Source organism: Mycteria americana, chromosome 6 (assembly GCF_035582795.1).
Source record: "Mycteria americana isolate JAX WOST 10 ecotype Jacksonville Zoo and Gardens chromosome 6, USCA_MyAme_1.0, whole genome shotgun sequence".
In the NCBI taxonomy this organism is placed as follows: Eukaryota; Metazoa; Chordata; class Aves; order Ciconiiformes; family Ciconiidae; genus Mycteria; species Mycteria americana.
Genome location: NC_134370.1, coordinates 14,005,455 through 14,024,624, shown reverse-complemented (window position 1 = coordinate 14,024,624; position 19,170 = coordinate 14,005,455). Strand labels below are relative to the sequence as shown.

The window sequence follows — 19,170 nt, the reverse complement described above, 5'->3', positions numbered from 1 at the left end:
GTGGCCTGCAGAGTAAGCAGCGTGTTTTTGCTGAGCTCCTGAAGACAACCACCAATAACGAATCACAAAGCAGTAGGTGAATCGATTGCACCCCAGTAGAGAAAGTCCATATCCCTTGTGTTTCACCTCTAACAGCACAAGTGCTGGCCACTTGAACACAACGCAGTGATCTCTTGTGAGCCTTCAAAAATAGGTCTCTGTTTGAGGCAATAAACGGGGAGGGAGATATGAAAAGTAACACATGTGCACAGGGCCTGTGCGCACACAGTGAATCGTGCAGACCCTTTCCAGGCAAGATATTTTCTCCTGAGGCATTAGCTCCCAGGTACGGGTTGGACCCCGCATGCCTCACAGCTCCTGTCGATTTTTGACGGGTTTGCGCGCTGTTGCTAGCCCTGTCTGCTCATTAGTGCTTAGAGGATTAGCAGTTACTTGGAGGAGGAGAAAAGCTTTCCATACATTCATTCCTAATTGATTTACTAGTGAGAAGGATAATTACCTCTCAGCTACCCTGCAGAACTACAGTGGGAATTACCTGTCAGATTTCTTTGAAGACCCAAAATGCCTCTCTTCAGCTGTTAAATAGGAATTATGCATTCAGCCAAATGCCAGTTATATAAACATCATTTACCTGAATTGTGGCATAACCCTGGGCTCAATTACGAGGCAAGAGGATTTAAACGCTGGCTTTTTTCTTTCTTCTTTTAAAAGACAAGCTTTTTGTTTCTGATTTCTTTTTTGAAAGTTTTTGGTGGGAATATTGTAAGTTTTTTGGCAGCTTCTGCTGTATTTCTCTGCTCAGTGCTGCCAGGTCATGGTGGGACACTGACTTCTCAATACCAACATCTCTGCTTATTGTAATACGGGGGATCAGATGAGGCCAGAGTTGAAATGCAGAGGCTGAGCAGCTGGGTTAGGCATGCCTACAACCCATGGTGTGGGAGCCTCTGTCATTCCCCTTCTCTCTTGGTCGCAAGAAAGCCACACCTGATTCACACGTTATGCTCCTGAATTACGGCACTCAAACACCCTTTCCTTACAAAGTGGATTCCTTTCTGGAAGAAAAATTGAGGTTAATGTAGGAATGATTTGGTGAAATTCTGGAACATGTTCTACAAGTGGAGGTCAGACTTGATGACCTAATGGCTCTTTAGACCTTAAAATATTTAATTCTCTTCAGGTTTTATTCTGCCCCCAATAAAATTAATGTCTGAGCATCTGCTATGTAACATTGATGGCAAAAGCAAGTCCCCAGTTAGCTGCATGTGTGGTTGGCCTTCCTCTTTTAAGCTAAAAACTCTTGTCTCAGTTTGGGTTATATATTTAGTCAATTTTATTCATTTCATGTTCTCTTTAGGCTTTCTTCTAAGCTGCTCCCATGTGCCTCCCGTCTCTAACCGGAGAGCCCCACTAGGGTGTTGAATATTACCCCTGTCTGTATTTGGTGTCCTGCCGAGTATTGAAATGTCTTTCCTGACACAGCAGACTGGCAAATGCTGGAGCAGCCTGGAGGCAGCTGGTCCCTCAGTCCTCCCCTTTGCTCCTCAGTGAAACACATCAGTCGCTAGTGTTAATCAGTGGGCAAAATCACCATGGAGAGATCATATCTGTGCCTGAAGAGGCAGCTGAGTGGGGAAGAGGTGAAGAAACACAATCTCTATGGTTATCATGGTGATAAATCCAGGACAGCCTCGGTTCTCCCTGGGCTCTTCTTGGCTGTGCTGGTACTTAGAGGCCAGATTGGCACTCAGAGGCCAGATTCAGTCTATGGATGTTCCTCGGTTTTACACGTTGCCACTAGGAGATATCAACCCTCCACATGCACAGAGTTAACCAAGGCACAGAGCTGCGTAGCCAAGACTGAGCTGAGGTGGCTTTGGCTGTGTCCCCGCGTGGTGCTGGGCAGAGGCAGGGCTGGGTCCCAGAGTGCCTGCTCCCAGCTGCTGACCCAACCTGCTGATGGCTGGCTTTGGAGCTGAGATAGGGGGTGCCCATTTCCTAGAAATCACAAGAAGATATTTGGAAAAAGCACTTTGCCACCCTGTAATTTGAGGTTTGCAGCTATAATTAAATCAATATAACAACATGCAGATACAGAAGGAAGTTACCGAGAAGACTTCTTCCCAGGTATGATTCCTCTTGCCTGTCAAGTACCATTGCTAGTGATCAGGGCCAGCGTGGTGATCTGAGAGCACCCGTCATTTGAAATGAGACCACGCTGGCGTGCTGACGTAAGGAAGCAGTCGAGCAGGCTGCAGCCCATCGTGAATCCGCAGCCTCTGGCTGCACCGGAGCAGAAACACTTCCTGCCGTGAGCCAGGACTACTTCATCTTCCTGTGGAGCAGTTGTACTGCTAATTCCCTTCTCCTAAGAACTAACAAGCTCAGGGCTTCACAACACTTTGCAACTGTGCGTACAGCCTCTGCTGCTGGGAGCTGAAACTGCCAGACTTGTATCTGCTCTCGTGCAGATGCTAGGGCTGTTTCTTTTTTCACTTGCACACTAGAGACTTGTATTTGGATCAGGAAAATCTGCATTGAGTTCTCATTAATACTATGAAAATCCAGGTGATCGTTACACCTAGCTGTCAGAAACTCTGAAGTCCTGGGGACTATGGCTTTCTTAAGAGTTACTGTTTTGAACCCTAGTGAGAAGCCAAGTGCCTGCAGTTTTGACACTTCCACCACCATGAAGATGCTTAATAGGCAGAGCGTATTCCAGGACACATCTTCCCCTTCAGTGCATCTGCCCACCCCGTTGTTTGCCTGAGAGACCACATGAGAAGCATCTGCTTTGCCTGATTGACATGTAGGTTGCAACAAGCCTGATAATTCTGTGGTGAACTTCAGAAAGGAGAAATTTTCATATTTGTTTAGCAGCACCCCTTCCTTACAGATGAATGGGATGTAAGTGCAGATGGTTGAGTGCTCTGAAAAGCTGAGACTTGCAAAATGCATAGCTTTGGCTTTTCTACCCTATAGCCTCTTGCCTGTCTTTAGGGATATGACAAAAGGCTCCTTACTCTCTGCTGGGCAGAGATCTCAGTTCCCTGCTGACCTTTAATTTAATGCTATATTTTGGGTGTTAGTTACGTTTTACTAGAGGCAGATTTTCACAGCAGTCTGGGAATTAGAATTGTTTATTTCTTCCAAAGCACTAAGGGAAAAAGTCTCTTCTATTTTAATAGGAACATTTCTCTTGACTTTTAAAATTCCCATTTTCTTTCTATCCCATTTTTTTTTCTTTTTGGTTGCTGAAAACTTTCTGTTAGAAAATTGGATAATTTCCACAAAAAATTAAGCCTGTGATTCTTTGACGCTGCCTGCACTTCAAAATGGCAGTGTTTGGAGCCGAAGTCCTGAGTCCCTGTTTTTAGCATGGGTTGGTCTGCTGAGTAACATCCCTTATCCTGAGAACATTTGCTTTCTTCTTGGTTGTCAATAACAGGATTCATTTTAGAATTGATGCCTCACAGAGGGATGCAAAGTCCTTCCAAAGGGTGCAGCAAGAAGATGAGAATGGAATTCCCATATATCTGAGGGAGCACTGCTCCTTTCAGGCACTGAGGTGCCATTTTGAATCTCCAGGAATTGTTGTTGAACCATAGATTTCATGTATTACTTTTTCCATGAAATGCTCTGTGAAGAGTGCATATTCTTGGTGAAGGTGTTGTTTAGCTGAAAACCCAGTTTTCACTATGAAACTTTTATCTCTACCCTTGGGATTCCTGTGGAGGTTGAGAGGATGGAGCTAAAAAGCATTTAAAAGAAAAAAAAGAGAAGCAAAAGGAAGAGAATGACAACTGTGACAAAATCAAACCAAAAAGCACTTGCTTGTATATAGTATTGCTCAGATGAGATGTGGATAAACGGGAGGTCCTGATGGCATTTAAGATCCAGGGTGACAGTTCTGATGTCTTAGAAATACCTTCCTTCATGAATTTTCTTTGCAATTCAATTGGATGCAGTCGTCTTTAGCTTTTCTCCTGCGCTGTTACCATCGTTGTTGTAGGTGATAACTTGAAGAATTAAAAGGTCTGTAGTCTTTTATGCTGACTCTCTGCAGAGAAATATCACCCAGGTGCAGTGATTGAAATGAGATTTCCCCCTATTTTTCCCTTATACCACAACTGAAGCATTAGAGATTTTATTTATAGATAGACCTTCTAGCTAAGGGATTTGAACAGTGGTTGCAAACAGCATAAAGCAGAAGTAAAGTTATGGTGCTCAATTACAGAGCTTTGAGAAAATGGTTTTGCAGCCTAGTTTCCCAGTTGTCATAGAGTCAAAATGGAGGGGCAGTCCAAATCACTGAAGCTATAAAAGCCGAAGGCATGCCTCTCATACTTAGTCATGCCTCTGAACTTGGCCCATCAGAATGAGAAATGTTTAGAGGTATTTGGAAAGTCAGAAGCTCTGAAAGCTAAACCTAATTTGATTTGTTTGTTTCTGTGCAGCTTCTTGGGGATGAAGCGCAGCAACTGTTTATGAGCTGGCAGAGAGCAGCACTCCATTGCAGTTCAGGTTAATGAAGGAATAAGTTAATTGTAACTTTAATATTGAAATTGCAGAGGAATGCCTCTACCTGACTGGAAACTAGCTAGCACATTGGGAGTGATACCTCCTCTTACAGAAGTTGGAGATCCTAAATGAGCGAAGTTTCTTTGACCTCCTCTTTACTTCTTCTTGCTCACTTGGAATGTAACTGAGAGCAAACCCTGTCCTGGCCTCGGGTATCTCCAAAGGGAATTCCTCAGCTGTGACTGGGGCCTCAGGGCAGAACCATGGTCCAAACTGATTTTGGTTTTGCCTTCATTTCTTAGTTCATTTGATCCGAAAGGGAATTCCACAGCATTTTGTTTTCTCCCTTACTTATCAAATGTGTGATAGGCTGATGAGGCAGAAGTTCCAGCATGCACCTGATGCTTGCTAACCCAGCCTGAACTGAGCTGCCATCCTTTGCCACAGCTCCCATTAGTCATCTGCTACTTTTTCCCAAGATTGCATCCCAAGCTATCGGTGAGGAACTGAGCTCTGGAGTATCCTAAAGCCATTTGGCAGATGGAAGGTTTCTTTGGGCCCTTTTTCCTTATTATGCTGACACTGTGATAAACAGCATGTGCTGCAAACTGGCACTTGCTGGTGTGATCTCAGAGAACGTATTTATAACACAAAGGCAATGGGGCTGAGTTAGAGCCACAGGGCAGTAGTGATAGAACTAGTTGTTTCTACTGTCTTTTATCCCTAATCTTTCCCTTCAGCCCAATGAAATACAGTTACTAAATAGCACTTGGTTTTGCAGCTTCTGTTAACAGGGCCTAAATTACCTGAGCTGCAAATGGAGTTGTAACCGTCTCTTCATGCACCCCTTCTCTGGAGCTCTTGAGCTCCATATGATGTTCCTGCGCTTCTCAGCACTCCAAAAACCATGCCACCCAGTCCTGAGCCTATGTGGGCAGAACCTGCCTACTGCTGTACAGGAAAGGCTGTAGCTCTAAAACACAGCATCTGGATTAGCTGAGCTCAGGTTTGTCTGCTCTGGTTATACCAGCGGGTTGTACAAATGTGACTGCGATCTGGTTAACATGGCAGTGTGTTCTGTCTCGTAAATACACTTCAGGTGGGGACAAGTCACTATCAGTCTCCAGAACTGACAATTTAAATAGGGGCATAAAGATGGGAATGAAGAAGTAATATTTTTCTTCACTTACTGATGAAGCAAAGATGATTTCCTCAAGGTCACCCACAACATCCATGGCAGGGTCAAAGGATACGTGACGTCATGTATTTTATCTACAAGGTGCAGTCTTGTGAGCTCTTGTGCATGGGATTCTCTCTACTTGTCTGATTAATTCAGCTTGAATTTGCCACCTGATAAAAGAGAGACTTTTTGTAAATGTCTGCAGAACGATGACCTGAAACTATGTGAAAGAGATCTCGTGAGTTACAGGTATGTTGTAATACTTGGAGAAGAGAACTTTAGGAATTTCTCCTTTTGAAGGGATTTTTATTGTCTCTTTTGAATACAGAAAAGTCACATTCTCTCTGTAGGTTTCTCTGACCTTTCCTACATGAGAAATATTGTTTCCCAATGCTGGATGTCTTAGTTTATTACTGTTTTAAACATGGTTCAAGATCAATGAATGGAAGATGTTGAGATGTAAAGGCAAAATATGAGTGTTATTAGAATACTTTTAAAATATAGGGTCTTGTTCAGTATGCCCAAATAGGTTTAGTTGGTTTTTATTATTATTATTATTAGTACTATATTCAGGGATTGTGCCTCCTTGTGGATATTTGTAGTCAAGGGGCTCCTTTGAGAGAGCGCTCTGCCCCACTGGAGCCTGGGGCTATGGGGCCTGGCATGTCAGATGCCCTGCTGGGATTGACCTGACCTGTAGGCTCCTGTACTTAAAGAAAGAACAAACTATCATCTGTTTGTTTGCAGATTTTAATTTTACTACTTCTGAGTTGACATAAATCATAGAGATAAATGGAGGTCATATAGCATCTGTTGTCTGGGATGTGACCCTTTGTCAGCACAGACAGCACAGAATTGCGACCCAAGCTTATGAGAGATCCCGAACAGAAGTTTTCCCCTTTCTTAAACAGGGACAATCTGATCGTTGTACTCCAGGAAAGGCTGTACCTTGGTATGCATGACATGAAAACTGGAGATTCCTGGGGCTTTTTCAGTTAATTCTCTGAAAAAGCAGATGAATTAAAAAACAAAAAACTGCAAACCCAGTGAACCTCACCCACTGCTCATCAGCTGTTTCTAAAAATAAACACAATTGAGATAATTAACAAAATGCTCACATATGGCATTATTTAACGGGGGTGGAGGGGAGAGGGTTAGAAGAGAGATGGGTATCTGTTTCTGTTTATACCTATCTTAAACATACTACATTGAAAGCCATCATTTCAGTGTTCATGAAGAAAAAAAATTCATATATTATGAAATTCCAGAATTAGGGTTGCCTATGTGTGCCTTTATGCATCTGCATTTCATGTCTTTGTACTTATGCATTCCAAGAGCTTTTACTTGCATTTTTTATAGGTTTCTGAACTCATTTAATACACATTTGGTTAGTGCTGAGGTAAGTATTGAAAGTGAATGGAAGCCTAATGCAGGATTTAATTAATAAAGTTAGGGAGTAAAATGAGGGCTGTCTAAGTTGGCTTTATGAAAAACGTTTTGTTAAATAAATGGCATTTTAGTTTTCACAGATATCTCAGGTCTAGTTGATAAAAGTAAGCATGTAGACACAAGACATATAAGTAAAATAAGAAAAAAGCAGTCAGACACCTGCTATGTCATTTATCTACCAAGGACTGGAACTGTGATCCTGAAATCCCTTCTTAGATGTTGCCTGGGGCTTTGGGGAAAAAATGGCCACTTGAATGAAAGCAGGCACAGATTTAGGGAAAGGCAAATCAGAATTCAAATTCTTTGGACTTGACTTACTTACCATGCAAATTCCCTGAGATTGCTTTGTGTGCAAAAACCAAGTGGGTGAGCAGTGTTTGTTCAGCACTGTTTGTGATGGTAAATGTAGGTATCTACCACTTGAAACGTACAATTCCCAGCCCCATCATCCTTAAAAAAATCTAAGATTGGTTGAGGAGGGTATGACTGCACTTCATTGTCTACTGGAGTGGCTGGAGAGTCAGACTGCGAGGGGGAAAGATGGAAGAAACCCAAGGCAATATGTCAGCTTTGTTTTTCTAGGACTTGCAAATAATGTCTGGGGAAAAAAGGCCAGTTATCAGGTGAGACTCACCTTGGCAGGATAATGGTGCACAGGTATGATAGGGCTGCCTTGTCTGGCTTCCAGAAGTCAGTCCACCTTGCCTGTTGCGCTCTCTGCCTGCTTCACTTCGTATTGCTAGAGTCAGGGCCCTACAGAGCCTCAGGGATGGTACGAGGTCGTAAAGAGAAGAGATGGGGTACAACCGGAAAGGTCACATCCACATTTAGATCTGGACTTCCCAGAGTTGGCTGTCAGTATTTAATAAAGAGGTAGTTTGCTCTAATTTAGCTAGCAAGTGTTAAAGGACAGATCAGAAGTTATAATATCCACTAAAATAAAGCTGCAATTTTGCCACTTAGCATGGCCATTGCTTTTATGAAGTGGGCAGAGCAGACCTGTGTGAGCTTTCAGAGGGCCCTGCCTTGGTTACAGGGACAAAGAGGGACTGTCAGGATACATCACCTCGTAAGGGGCTGCCTGTACTTAACACCCAGCCTGCCAGCAGGGCAGGCACAGCTGCAGATCCTGATGTAGGGCAGGTTTATGAGACTTCCTTCCTTTCTCCACCCTCCCTACCTCTCTATGAAACATGGCTATCTCCTTTACTGCTGCAGCTCCAATAATATATTAATTTATGAAGTATGAAAAATGAGGTAGTTTTGAATTAACGAGGAGGAGAATGGTGCTTCACAGACAGCAGTATAATCAATCAATAATAACGAGTCAGTATGTCCTGTTATTAAAAAGGAGGAAAAATAATAGAATGGGTGGAGAGCAGCTCTTGGAAAAGGGGCAGGTGGGTCCTTTTGAAGACTACATAGTGCTCTGACCTTGATCTGTAGTGATATGAGCTGGTTCATCAGGACACAGTTATTTTTGTTTGAGGAAAATCACCACCCTGCCAACCCCAACCCTCAAACCCAACAATCTGTAGCAAAATGTCTTTTTATGTCATTCTTTTCCGAAGTGAAGAATAAAGAAATCCAGCATTACTCATTGAGTGAATTCTCATTTTTAGTAGAATAGATTAACAGCGTCTGCAGGGTACATGCTGGCAGTTAAAGGGTCAGGACACTGTCTCACTTTCTGCCATGTATGTGCATCTGCCTCTTACAGCGTAAGTGCAGTAACTCAGACTTCAGTTCTGATGTGATCAACTCTGTGTAAAATGCTTTATCCCAAGCAGCGCTGTGGATCCTTTTGCCAGTTGATTCCTAAACCAAAGTGTCAGGGTTGTGCTGTAGCTAAAACCTTTGTCCCCTTTTCCAATTCCCTTTCCTCTTACACTAGTTCTTCAGGACACTGCAGTGACCAGGGCTCGTGTATGTGCATGGAAGGATATGAAAAGGAAAGTATGTGATTTTTCCCAGGGCTGCGGAAGGATATGGAAAGGAAAGTATGTGATTTTTCCCAGGGCTGTGAGGTATCAGTGCCCTGTAGGAATAGGACATAGCAGCTGTGGTTTAGAGTCACTGGGGCAGTCACCCACCTTCTTGATGTGTAGTTGCAGACAAGACTTCTACCATAAACCTGCAAGGACTATATCATTGGAAGCTAATTTTACAAATGTAATGGAAAATGTAAAAGCCAGTGAGCTGGTAGTTGTGAAATCCTATTCCTAGGTCCTGAACCTTCCTATATATTAGGATCTCTGGCATCCGAGTTAGCATCGGAGCTTACAATGACAGTGGATAACTTAGAGCTGAGTGCTACTGTGTAGAGCACTGCAATGCCATCATGTTTTGCAACTTTAACCTTTAATTTTTGGGGGCCTCAGCCTTCCATCCAGAAAATGGATAGACCTTTTCCTACCTCCTTGGCTTCCTCCAGTGGGGGGATGTTAGGAAGAGAAATACATTAGGGACAGTGAGGGACATGAGTAATAGATTCCAGGTATAAGTAAATTGAGATAGATCATTAGCATCTGGATGTGAACATTGATAAAGCTGACTGTTGTCTATGTTCTCTCTGCAATCTGACTAAAAAGCAGAAAAATAAAGTGTGTAAGCAGAGGAGAAGCAATGATGCATTTAAAATTGTATTCAGGTTTAATGGCCTCAAGGGAGATACATAATACAATTTTTATTTTTCTAAAGAGTCATGAAACACTCTACTGTCCTCAAATGAAATAGATTGCTGTATACGGGCTGCAAAAGTTTACCCCCATGAGTAACTATCCATGCACATCTCTCTGTTTTCTGTAATGGGGCAACTACTGTGAGTAAACTTATTCCCACATGTAGAGTGCTCTCCCAAGTGAGACCTATAATCAGAGGAGTGTTTTTATATAAATGGTATTCTCAGTTCCAGTAGCTGCGGTACACACAGCCTCTCCTTACTGATAACATTTTCTGTAACTATTTCTGCTTACACGGTAAGTTACCATAATGGTGAAAATTATTTTGTAGTTCTATGGAGAATAGCACAACTATGCATTTACTCAAATAATATATAATTATAACAGTGAATGCTGCTTTTCTCTTTCTGTGCACACAGTTTGGGATCAGAGCTGTTCTGTGTCACTAGAAAAAGCTGGTGACCACAAAACAATGTGTCAGATGTTCCAACAGTTAGGGATTTCCTATGTAGAATCGAGAAGAGTAAAAAGGCATCATGCAGAACTATGCTATGCAGAAATACCAGACTCCAGAGCAAAGCATAGTATAGATCAGAAGCTTTATGCTTCTCTTCTGCTGATTTGGTGTCTGTTTTTCCTGTGGAAGCACTGGTTGTTGCCTGTGGTCAGCAGCTGGTGTTCCTTCTACTTCTGCTCCAGGCCCAGTCACAGAAGTGCTGGTCAAACTGGAGATATACAAAACCAGCCATCAGTGGTGATGTTTGTAACCCATTTGGCAGTTTGTAGAGGGGAACTATGCATGAACATGCTGTGATATGGAAAAGCCTTTGGCAAAATAGCTGAACAGCACCGAAGTGGCCTCGGGAAGGTGGGATTACTGTGGCAGAGGACTTTGCTCTGATGATCCACGGGGAGCTGGAGAATGTGCAGCTGTAACAAGAGTATAATGGAGTAACCTTGGGTAAACTCTGCCTTGCTGTGACAATGAAAAGGTTTTTTCACAACCAAGCATGTGGCTGTTGCCAATCAGTCACTCTTTGCCAGGTCAAACACATGCTTTTTGGATGGCTTCCATCCCCACTGGCACCTGAAATTTAACAAGCAAATGCTTGCTGTGCCTTGTAATTAAAAGTGAAAAGTACATGTGTCCAGTGCCAAAAAGACAAGAGAAAGCGGGGAGACATGTTGTTCTGACCTGCTTAGCAGTAGAACAAAGATGAGATGTTCTGCTTTGTTGGGTCTAGTACGATGGCTTATTCCACTCCTGTTCATGCAAATTGGATCCAGCCTGGGATTTGGCATTGTGGGCAGATTAGGATGGCAGCCTTAGAGTAGCTGAGTTCTTTTCCCAGTTCTGATTTTGCCTAAGCCTTACAGCCATGATATATTTTCATTTCCCACCTGCCAAGGAGGATGGCAGAGTGGTTTTCCTTGAGGGGCTCTTGCTCTGTATCCAATTTAGCCTTGATTTGCTCCTGATCCTTGGGGCATCCTGCAAGGTGCATCTGTGCTCTGGCGCAGCTGCTGGAGGTGGTAATTAAATGAAGCACTGTCTCTGTAGGGGATGGGGTGTGTGAGCTTGGAATTCTGTGAAGTGTTTTGTTTTGGTATGGCAATTTATGGCAGGTAGGGCTGCAATGCCAAGAGCCTGTTTTCATTTTGTACAAATCTGAACAATTAATTGTAATAGTAATCTGGATATAATTAGATATGAGAAACAATAGAGGTCAGAAAGATTAACCAGGGTAATTCACTGTAAACAAGCATGGTGGGCTGATGTGCATCTCCTTAGAGAAGGCAAGGTGGTGCTGGTCCTCATTTGACGTGCTTTTACTAATCTCTTTTCTCAGAGTTAATCATGTAAAATATCTCTCCTATGGATTTGCAGACAGGAGGATGATAGATAATCATTCTTTTGCCACCAAACTACTCTCAGAGTCTCCCTAAAGTCTTTCTGGCATCTCCATCCTTTTTAATCTTTATGAGAAGCAAATGAAAGAACTACTGACATGCTGTAATCTTAAATGTGTACTCTTCCCTGACTGAGCCAACTGTATGTAGCACATGCTGGGACTATATATTCCAATTGCACGTTTAGTGTCTAAGTGTAATACTAGTATCTCATGCACGTAGATTATTCATCCTCATAAGCCAGACTTATGCCCCCTTGAACTACTGGTTCCAAGTTCTTTTGAGACAAGGCACATATTGGGTTGGTTGTAGCTAAAACTCTTAGTTTTATTTCTGACAGTACCAGGATTCTGCTGAGGGGCTTTTCAAGTTAACAGTGAACCTGGGGTGCTTGGTCCTGGTGGGGAGGGTATGCTGTTTGGACAGCAGATTTATGCTTGCATCATTTCTGATTGACAAAATGGTCTTGATATCTATGCAGAATATTGTTGTGGTACAACTTACAAAACTTATGATGAAACTTGTTCTCAATTTTGAAGATGGGCTGTCTAAATATATATAACAAGGGGACAGCAGAATAATTACATATTGTATATTAGAAGAGGATTTGATATTCATAAAAATGAACAAGCACACAGTGATGTCCTCTTTTGTGTTGCAGTATCACCAGAAGACCCTGCTGTTTTAGGTTAAAAAAAAAAGTTTTCATTTTATAGCTTATTACTTTCTACCTTGTAATGGTCCTCTTCTTTCATGTACCCTCTACAAAAGACTAAATGTTCTACCAAGACATAGGACGTGCATGTAACCTGAACTCCATGATGTGCTCTGATCATTCTCTCTCAATGCTGGAAGGGTGGGGAACCCACAGATGGCGTCCCCTGATGTTAATGTCAGAGATCTATGCTGTCTTCTCAGACCAACTTGCTCGAGTAGAGAGCTGCAGTCTCCGGCACAGCTGGAGGAGTCTATGGAGGAGGTCCACATACCTCCTCCATAGGAGGACCACAGGAGTTGGATGTTTACAGAAACAGCTGTTGACATCTGGAAAGTTCAGTGACAAGCAATGGGATTCTGCAGTGGAGAGGTTGGTTTGTAATTACAGAGAAGTCCTGATGGGAAGGAGGTTCTGGAGAGCGGTTAACATGAAGTGCCTGAAAGGTCTTGAGAGAGCTATTTGGTTCTTTGGTCACAGTACATATAATGCAGACCCAATGCAAAAGTCTCAGGAAACTCTATTTCATTGCTCAGTTTCTATGGGTGTCTGACTCATTTTTCATTATCCAATAATAAATACAGTAGTGAAAGTCACCTTTAACGCTTAAAGATTGCTTGGATTTTATGGGATTGTATTGAAGTGAGTGCCAAGGTATAAAAGCCTTATGGTTGAGGTACTTTTATAACACATGCTTCATAAACCCTTATAAAGTGAGTGCAGTGCACTTCATCCTTTAAGATTACAGCGTTATGGTTCTGAGAGATGGTGATCTGGTGCTATATTCATTAATTAAATCTGTTATTAATGTTAAATTTCGGGCAATAAGAAGTGAAGTTACAAGAAGTTGAAATGGGGTAGGTCCAGACAATTTATCTCTCATGAAAGCTCAGTGCACCTTTACTGCTTGACTGATGCCCACAGGTTATCCTGAACATTAAGGAAGTTTTTGAGCTATGTGAAGCAAGAAGGAGCTCCAGATATGGACTACTCTGTAACACAAGGGATTGCAATGAGTGTTTTCCTTTTGGGACGCAAAGTCAGTAATTATGTGGAAGCTGTTGCCCTCTTCATGGCTGTCTTGTTTGGCTTCCCAGGGAGCAGGTGTCCCTCTCGTCACAGCTGCTGATCATTAAGTAACGGGGTGGGTTGCTTTACTTGTATGTAAATAAATAGGATTTCTCTCTAGAGCAGATTTTTATCACTGCCATCTCCCATTTTTTCCTGTCTGACTGATATGCTGGTCTTGGTGACTGGAAAGCAAAGGTTGGCTTCCTTTTCCCCTGATTATTGCAGGAGTCAGTATATCTACAGGGCAGTGAGCAGGTATCTAGCCATTTCTGAACATCTTCTGTAAAAGTTTGTGTAAAGTTAAAGTGTGTTTTCTAAACTAGTGCAAATCATGCAAAGATATTTTTAGCTTAATGCTGATTTATATGGGTGTTACTTTTGCTGGTAAGTAGGCAGTTACTTGTGACACCGGTACATTTTTGTCTCAGAGGGGTTTGGGCTGATTTAATTAAATTGAAGTTTTTTAATTGAACTGACATGTAGTGAGGAAAGAAGAAAAAAGGATGAGGTTTTCTTTGCAATGAGTTGCATCTGTCCTCCATGGGATTGGCATAGAAGGGCTTCAGGTATGCTGTGTAGCTGTGTTCTAAGAGGTTAAGGTTGCGTATATACCTCTGAGGGTATCCGTTAGCCTGCAGGGCAAGTAAATTGCAGTAATGATGTAGGAGAGAGGAAAAATGGGAGGGGAATGAATAACCAAATGTTTGCTAGTGAGAAATTTCAGATGGTCAAACATTTAATCTAAAATGCTTCAGCAGTAAAAAATTACTTTTCCCATAAGAGAGTTCCAAACTATTCACATTGAACATACTTGTGATGAACTGATGTTTTGAAGGAAGAAAATTATTTTTGTATCTTTAAGACTTTAAATGTAATTTGATTTTAGTTTTTCAGTTTCAAAAAGATGGACATCGTAAGTTCAAACAAAGCAAAAATCCTCTGTTTGCATTGACATTTCAGCATAAATTTTTGAAACTCTTTGGCTTTTTAAATTCAAAGCTAATATGGAACTTTGTTGGGAAGTAAGCTTAACTCCAGACGTCTTGTGGGACCATACAATCCTTTAAATGTTTTAAATAAAAATTGGAAAGCAAAAAAAAACACAAAAAACAACCTACTTTTTTCTTTTTTAAATCAGATTTGTGTTTTCCTGTTGTTGATGTATATGTAGCCTGGCTTTAGGAAGGACCTAAAGTGCTTCTGAGTTGAGGGTCTAGTGGGAGGAGGCCAAAAAAAAAAAAAAAGCCTTTTCACGTGTAAGCTGAGCACAGTCGATAGGGAAATCACTATGAAACTGTAAACATGAAACCTTAAGTTTCTGTTTTTGCAGCAGTGTTTATGGCAGAACTACCTTTTCAATTGCAGAAGAGGACAATGCAGTGCTACAGAGCAAATTGCTAATCCTTTGCTAAGGAGCTGGGTTTCTTTTGTAGCTATGGAGGCTTGGGTAGTTAGTAGGTGGATTTTTGTTTCTTCCTTTTTAGAATAGCACTTTATATAGGTGAATGAGAATGTGACTGGGACCTCTGAAAAGGACCGCTTATGAAAAGCGCATTAAAATGAAGAGGAAAATCAGAAGACAGTACACAATGGTTTAATGCTATCTACTTATTTCTGGGAACAAAAGACATTTATTTTGAACCTGTCTTCTTTATTCATTTACTGGGGTGCTTCCTGCTAATGTAGCTCAGTGGTACTACTGCTACAGATATTGTACCTATAAAACTTGTCCGTGCTGATTTAAAAAGATGTGCTTTGGTAATTTACAGTGAAAATTTATGTTGGCTGAGAAAAATAAAAGGATTCAATGAAAACTAATATTAATAAAAATGCCTTTTATGTGGCACGTTGTTTCATTTTTTGTCCAGAGATGGTTTATTAAAAGATTCAGCTGTGTACGAAACAGATCTCTGTTGTGCTGGGATGACACAGAACAAGAAGGGAGCAAGGGTGGTGATAAAGCTTTTGAATCTGATGCTATGGATAGAGGTAATATGATGGGGAGGGTGGGAGTGGTTGTTCTTGTGCCTTGGGTGCAGAAGAGGCAGGATAGCAGTGATGTGCCAAGCAGGCCTGTTAAAACAAGGGCAGAGCTGTTAAAGGGTGCTGAGAGAAGAACTGAGTGCCACGCTATAGGGTAGTCTGGCATAACTGCAGTAGACAGATTCAGGCACATATGAGCTCAGGCTACCTGTAGCTCCAAGCCAGTAGAGTCTGGGCACGTTGTAGTGTTGTGCCCGTGAGAAGTCTGCTAGCTCATTAGTGGTGTGGTTCAGTATTCCAGATCACGGTCGTCTTTGTGCCTGGCTAGCTTGGAGCAGAGGAGGAGGAGTATGTCACCATCTTGACTCATCCACCTGGACATAGACTGTGTGAAACCAATACTGTTGGTTTCAGTGTGTGCATTAACCCAGTGACACACCTGGGATTTTAATCAGGGTAGCGGGAACTCAGATTCTTAGTTACAAATCCTGCCTTAGTTTTTATTATATTAGCCCCATCGGAGGGTGTGCTGTTTTAGTGGATTCGTGCTATGATAAGGTGTCACTTTCCTTCCTCCCCAGTTCTGCATTTGTTCAGAGCTCCTTTAAGGGTCTACACGCTCTCCAGCAAATCTGAGTGACTCTTAGCTACTTCCATGGTTTCTGTACCAAATACATCATGGCAGGTATAGGTATGACACCTCCTCTCCTTGTTCTTTCTGCCTGCAGCCTGTGCTTCTTATTTTCTGGGATAAATCCCCTTGAAGTATTCAGGACTGGATGTGTTTCCTGATCACATGCCAAAGATCTCAGTCTGTACATCATGGTTTATGTTGTTCTTGCAAGGTGGCTGCTCCGAATCATCTCCCTTCTATGTGCTTCCCCCGCTGGTGTCTGGTGTTCTGCTGAACTGGAGTTCGTTCAGAACAACTCTGTATGTGTCATCATTGCCCCCGAAGCTCCTGCTTTAAAGGAGATACACCACGTACCAGACAGCTCTCTTCCTCTGCATTCATCTCCTAAGGAGCTACCTGAAGTTCAGTCTGATTTTCAACCTGGTTTGTTTTGTCTGGTGCTTGCCATTCATTGTCCACTGAATTTTGGAGGTCAGGCTATAGCTTCTAGGGGAAAACCTATGTAGTATAAACCACCTCATCTCAAGTATGTTTTCAAGGACTTACCCTTAGCAGTAATCAATCCTGCTTCCCTTCCTCTCTCCACTTAAACTAGAGAAGGCAGCAACTGAAAATAATATTTTATATATATATGTGTGTGTACATATATGTATTCTAGAATGTAGCAAGGTGAAATGTAATTTCCTTTTTCATAAAGGCTGCCATTTAATTTAATATTATAGAAAATTATTAGATCTTAAAACCCTATAAATTACATTTGACAACTCTCTGGTGCTCCTTTGCTATTCTTCATGGCAATTATAAATAGCAACACCGGGTGCTGGCAGAAATGCTCAACTCTGAATGGAGTTTGTTTATTGGCTCTTAATGAAAAGCGATTAATCTAAATCACTATTGGGGTGGATCCTTCACCCTGGTCCCATGATGAGAAGTGGCAGTTTCAGGCCTTTGACAAATGTCTGCTATTTCCCCTGCCAAAAGTTGTCCCCTCCCCCCATAGCTTCCAGCAGAAAAGACAAAAATTTAAAAAAATAAAGCCCAGAGTCTCCCACTCTTCTTTTCCTGCTTGCCACGTAACAAAACTCTGGACCAGTCCTAGCTGTATGACTGGTGGTGGCCTTTTGTTTTTCACTCTGATTGAGCCTCCTGTTTCTTCCATCCCGCTTTGTGTTGGATCAGCCTTGCCTGGGAGGATGGATGACAGCAGAAATGTGGAGTGTGTTCTTGTCTCCATTTGAAGAATGGACAGTTGATATCAGAACTGGGTGAAGGCGGGTAGGCGACTAATGGCACTTGCAACAAGGTATGACTGTTGTTAGACTCTTCCAGCTTTCCCTCTAGCTGTTAATTGTCCTAGCTTGATGGTTTTATTATTTCGTCTTGCAACCACTGTTATGCTTCCAGAGGAACAAATTGCCTGACTTTGTGAACCATCTGGTGGAAACATCACCTTTTGCATCTCCTCTGACCCGTTTCTTGAAGTATCCACCGAAGCGTTGCAGATCGAGTGTGAAAGGGCAGAGTGGATGTTTTGCGCGTGTACCACATCAGGTCTGTGCAACAGTTAGCTGTCTTGTGCTCCTTATCTGAGCACAGAGCTCTAACAGTGACCTTTTAATATACAGCATTATTACCTTTGTAACCTTCTGTGACATCAGGTGGAAAATCTTTATTCCTGAAGTATCCTTCCTTTTAAATGTAAGATCTCTCTGGAATATCTCTCTGGAGATACTCCAGATATGTTGGCAATCTTACATCCTTCTTCCGTTCTGCAGATGCAAGCGATTTTTACTAAAGTATGTTACAGTTCTCTGTCTGGCACAGGCAATATGCTTTAGATGAACAGGGCTACAGTTGGGGGACAAAATGTCTTTGAAGTCTAAGTCATCAGTGACAGAAAAAATATCTTGAAATAGTGGGGAAACCTTTCTTGTCTGGAGCAAAATAAAATACACACTTTGATCTGATGAGAAAGGAGAAATGTACCAAAGCTTCCTTCTAGGTGGAGGCCATCGGGACCTGTTCTCAAGACTAATTCCCAGGGAGTCAGCTGCCTGTGGGGACGTTTCGCATGTCCCATGCAGAGCACCAGAGCACAACGCAAGTGCACTTTTTCAGGACCTGTGGTGTGGCTTTCTGTGGGAAGAGGTGGAGATTGCTTTATGAGGCTGGTAAGCGGTATATGTGAGGTATGTTGAAGGAGCTCTGAGTTCAAGCTGGATTCATACAGGTGGCTTCACCCTGGGACAACATTCAGTTCTAGTTTTAAAGGCCCTTTTCATTTCTTAATGGAAAGGATCAGAAACCATTTGCATCACATTCACTGTCGCTTGGTGACTTCGTGGAGTTAATGAGGTGCTTAAGATTAAACAAGCACTGAAATTTTTTGCTTGATCAAGGTCTAACATACCAAGGGTCTTACCACTCCTTGTAACTGATTTTTGCTGTCAAAATTAATGTGTTTCCCTATCGTAGTCTTGAAGTTGGAGCTCTGTGAAGTTGGATAAGGAAAGTGAACGTGGACATGCGAGTGTAACAAAACTACAATGGATCTCAGCTAGCTGATCATTATGCAGCTAGCTAAAAAAAGGCGGTTCCTGGATCTGTTTTCCTGCTGAAAGGCAGTTTCTATATTTGTTTCAGCTACTGTATCAATAACCTGCTGTGTTTAGCACAGCTCTAATTTATTTCCCACTGTTTGCCTTTATTTTATGGTACTGGCATTTGCTTTAATGTGATGTCGTTTTCTCCAGATGTTAATAAGATGGTGTTAATGTTTCCACAACATTTTTCTTGATAACATTTATGTAGAGCATGCCATCTGATAATGTGGAATCAACCCATTTTAAAATATTGGTAATAATTTTCCAATTAAAATTAGAGGCTCAGAAGTGTTTTCCTCCCTGTACAAATTGAGGTCATACACTTTCCCGCGCTTGGGGAAAATTATGTGTTCACTCAGTGAATGAATATCTCCTACTGTATAAATTGGAAGCATGATATATGAGATTGGGCATCAATGTTT

General features: G+C 42.0%; 1 protein-coding gene across 1 annotated transcript in view; it reads left to right on the top strand.

Moving 5' to 3' along the window:
• Positions 1–19,170, top strand: part of SORCS3 (sortilin related VPS10 domain containing receptor 3) — a 323,256-nt gene that overhangs the window by 154,281 nt on the left and 149,805 nt on the right. The window lies entirely within an intron of this gene.